Below are 4,608 nucleotides of genomic sequence, written 5' to 3'. Positions count from 1 at the left end.
TCACAATTAAACACATTTTTACCATAAAATCTCAAAGCATCCAAACATTTTACTTTATTTTATTTTATTTTTTTTTTACAGTAAAAAATTTCTTAAGGTTTTATGCCATTGTACCACAGACATAATAGTCAAATTACAAAACAGTAATAATAATTCATTATAAATTATGGTTTAATTAATTATAATCTTTATGCAAATATAACTTCTTTCTCATGATGTTTTTGGGTGACCTGAAAATGTTCGTGACAGGTTTTGTGAGATTCACTCAAGCTTATTTGCGCATGTGTGTGTGAGAGTGAGTGTGTGTGTGTGTCTGTGTGTGAGAGTGAGTGTGTGTGTGTGTCTGTGTGTGAGAGTGAGTGTGTGTGTGTGTCTGTGTGTGAGAGTGAGTGTGTGTGTGTGTCTGTGTGTGAGAGTGAGTGTGTGTGTGTGTCTGTGTGTGAGAGTGAGTGTGTGTGTGTGTCTGTGTGTGAGAGTGAGTGTGTGTGTGTGTCTGTGTGTGTGTGTGTCTGTGTGAGAGTGAGTGAGAGTGTGTGTGAGAGTGAGTGAGTGAGTGTGTCTTCCGATTTCATCCCTAGTGCCTTTTAACTGTTTTTATCTCAAACTATTCCCCGCTGAGAGCTCGTGCAGATTTAATGCACAAAAACACAAAAGACAAACCGCTGTCAAATAAAGCTGTATGTGTCACTCAATAATCAAACGGTTCAGCCATTAGTCGCCTTTTATTGGAGAAATAAAACTGGATGCAATTCTCTCCAAAATGCGACGCAATTCCCTTTCCATTGTTCCGAAGCATGCATGCATGTGTGTGTGTGTGTATGTGTGTTTGCGAGATAGAGGAAGTTCAGAGGTGTGTGTGTGTGTGTGTGCGTGCGTGTATGTGTGTGTGTGTGTGTGAGAGAGAGAGAGAGAGAGTGTGTGTGTGTGTGTGTGTGCGTGTATGTGTGTGTGTGTGAGAGTGTGTGTGTGAGATAGAGGAAGTTCAGAGGTGTGTGTGTGTGCGCATGCGTGTGTGTGAGAGAGTGTGTGAGAGTGTGTGTGTGTGAGTGAGTGAGTGTGTGTGTGTGCCAGTCTCAGCTCGGGTGGAGCTCCGCTGCCATTTCTCCAAAACTGCTTTTAATAACAGAACAAAAGAGGAGCTAAAAATGCATATGTTTAAAAAATGTGCATCCCGTCCCGCCCCACGCCGTGGTTTGGTAATTTTATATGGACTGTGGCTTTGGCTCTCGACTAAAAGAGCCGGGCAGAAGAAAAAGAACCGGGAACACGTACACACATTTTAATGTTTGATTTTATATATATTTATTCATTTTTATTTTCTTATTATTTCAATTCCACGAGGGGCCGCAAAGAAGGTTTCCAGAGGAGACGCGGAACAGAAAAGACTGATGTTATATTATTCTTCATCATTTCTGAAGGCATGCATTATTATGAATCTTCACGGCCTGTTTACTGACTCAAAATAATACACTTAAAGAGACAGTTCACCCAAAAATGATCATTTGGTCATTTACTCACCTTCATGTCATGTTTTCATGCAGTTATTTTCCATAAAATGAGAGCAAATGTGACTCCTAAAAGGAAAAAGAAACTGAATTTATGCATCGGAAGTATTCTCTTCACTGCAGCTCTCATTTATCTGAACTGTCTGTCGCTGTATAGAAAGCAGAGCTGTGAATATCGTGCTAAACTTCTGGTTTTGTGTTCATTCAGAAGAAAGAGAGAGTAAATGACGACAGAGCTTTCATTCGTAGGTGAACTAGTCCTTTAATTAAAGAGAAACAGGCTCATGGATGTTCATGATTCATTCGGTTTCGTCGTCTGACTCTCCTCATGTTCTCTGTTTCTGAAAACTCTCCTACACTCGCTAAATATGATTTTAATATGAGAGCTCTCAGTTTTGTGTGAATATTTCCTTTTTGTAATGTCTATGATGAAGACGACTAGTCATAAAACCACATCCATAGCCAGAGTGACTTGCTTTTTCTCCCTTTAAATTCTGTATTTCAGAATTATGACAATAAAAACAGAAAAGTGTTCGGAAAGAGCTTCTGTTTTTGATTTATTCTGAAGTTATATAGAAATGGGTGGATCTCATAAAACAACCATTTCAGCTCAGATGTCAAAAATTATAATTTTTTAAAAATTGAAATGATTTTTTGCATTTTAGGATTATTAAGATAACATTATGATATTATTTTAAAGACAATTAAACACATTTTCACCATAAATTCTCAAAAGCATCCAGACATTTTATGTTTTTTTTTCATTATTTTCTTTAATTTTTTATTATTTTTTAATTGAGCATAATAATTCTCCTAGGTTCTAAAAACAGAAATTATATTTTGCATAAAGAAAATAAATTTTAATATCAATAAGATAACATTATGATATTATTTTAATGACAATTAAATTTATAAAAAAAAACATAAAAACATTTTGGCCATAAATTCTCAAAGCATTTTACGCTTTTCAATTCAGGTTCTAAAAATAAAAAAATATTTTTTGCATAAAGAAAAAATATTTTTTAGGATCATTATGACAACAAAATATTATTTTAATGATAATTAAACACATTTTCGCCATAAATTCTCAGAGCATCCAGACATTTTTTTCATTCTTTTTTTCAACCGTAATAATTCATTAAGGTTCTAAAAAATAGAAATTATATTTTGCATAAAGAATAAATTTTTAGGATCTATAATTTTGGATCAATTTTAGGATTTATAAATATTTAGGATCATTAAGATAACATTATGATATTATTTTAATGACATTTTCACCATAAATTCTCAAAGCATCCAGACATTTTGTATTTTTTTAATCTTTTTAAATGTTTTTTTTTACAGTAATAATTCTCAGAAATTATATTTTGCATAAAGAAAATAAATTTTAATATCAATAAGATAACATTATGATATTATTATGTTGTATATATATATGATATAATGATATAAATTATTACATAATTTAATGACAATTAAATATTTTTGCCATACATTTTCAAAAACATCCAGACATTTACTCTTTTCAATTCAGGTTCTAAAAATAAAAAACATATATATTTTTTTGCATAAAGAAAAAATATTTTTTAGGATTATTATGATAACGTTATATTATTTTAATGACAATTAAACACATTTTAAGAATAAATTCTCAAAGCATCCAGGCATTTCACATTATTTATTTATAATTCTCTTAGGTTCTAAAAAATAGAATTTATAAAGAAAATGAATTTTAGGATCTTTTAAAAAAAACATTATATTATTTTAATGACACATTTTTGTCATACATTTTCAAAGCATCCAGACATTGTATGTTTTTGAATTCTAGGGTCTAAAAAATGGGGAAATATATTTTACATGAAGAAAATACATTTTTAGGATGATTAAGATAACATTACAATATTATTTTCATGACAATTAAACATTTTCTGTTCAGAAAGACCTTCTGTTGTGGATTTATTTTGAATTGGATCGGATCATAAGATGGTTAACACATTAATACTGGTCAAAAACAAGCAAATAAATTATATACTAAGCATCTCTTGTTCCACATACGATTTATTGTTAAATAACCAAGCATACTGGGTGAGTTTTCATTTCTTTAGTGGCGTTTGTGTTGTTTTGCGCTGTAGGAACATCACGTTTTTGCTGTTTTTACCCTCGAAGCGTCACAACAACCATTACAAATATCGTTTCTTGAGATTTGACTTTGTTTTAGAGCAAAATGATTAAAGCAAGAGATTGTAGCATCTAAAGTAATGGTCAAAATATCACCAAATCAGCCTAAACACATTAATTTAAACCAGCAAAACGGAGTAGAAATGCTGTGCTAAAAAGCTTTTTAGTGTACAAAAAATCACAATAAAATCTCCAGCGTCTGCATTTTCCAAAATATGTACAACTTTATTACAACGATTATGTATTAACATTTAAACAAAGCTTAAAAATTCTGTATAAAAATAACACTGGTGAAAATAGTGCACAGTTCTGGTGCGACGTCCACGTTTACAGAGTTAATAGTTAAAGTCGAAAAGGCGAGCACTAAACGAATGAAGGCAGATTTAAAGCAGCGTTTGCATTTTGGTGGTTGAATGTTGCTGATGTTGTCCTGTTCATTTAATCAGCAGACATTGCATCATCTTCAGTGCAACACATGCTTTCTTTCTCCAAAGGACACTTTAGGACTGTATTGCATCACGAACACATTATTTGGTGCATCAGAGTTTGTGCAAATATTTGACGCGTGTTTGTTGAGTTCATGAAGAGCTCGTGTTGAGAAGAAGGTGAAAGTTCAGTTTGAGGTTTGAATGCGTCTCATTACCGTTTTCCAGTTCATCGATGTATATATAGTATATAGTTATAGTGCAGTTTGAGATAATTATGACAGAGGAATCCATAAAGGCCATAAGCTAACCGGTCATTAACGAACTCTTGATTACTGCTGCTTAGCGGTGAATGCTGTTCAAAGCTCAGATTGTAAATAGCTATTATATTGAAATATTTAATATTTCACTATATATAGTTGTCTTGTGTTAATAACTGCTCCTGAGCTCATGCCTCAATTTCAAGAAAACTTCTAGGTCATATTTCACTCCAAAAAAAA

The sequence above is a fragment of the Sinocyclocheilus anshuiensis genome, unplaced genomic scaffold, assembly GCF_001515605.1.
Source record: "Sinocyclocheilus anshuiensis isolate Anshui unplaced genomic scaffold, SAMN03320099.WGS_v1.1 scaffold1632, whole genome shotgun sequence".
Classification (NCBI taxonomy): Eukaryota; Metazoa; Chordata; class Actinopteri; order Cypriniformes; family Cyprinidae; genus Sinocyclocheilus; species Sinocyclocheilus anshuiensis.
Note: the sequence above shows the minus strand (reverse complement) of the source record.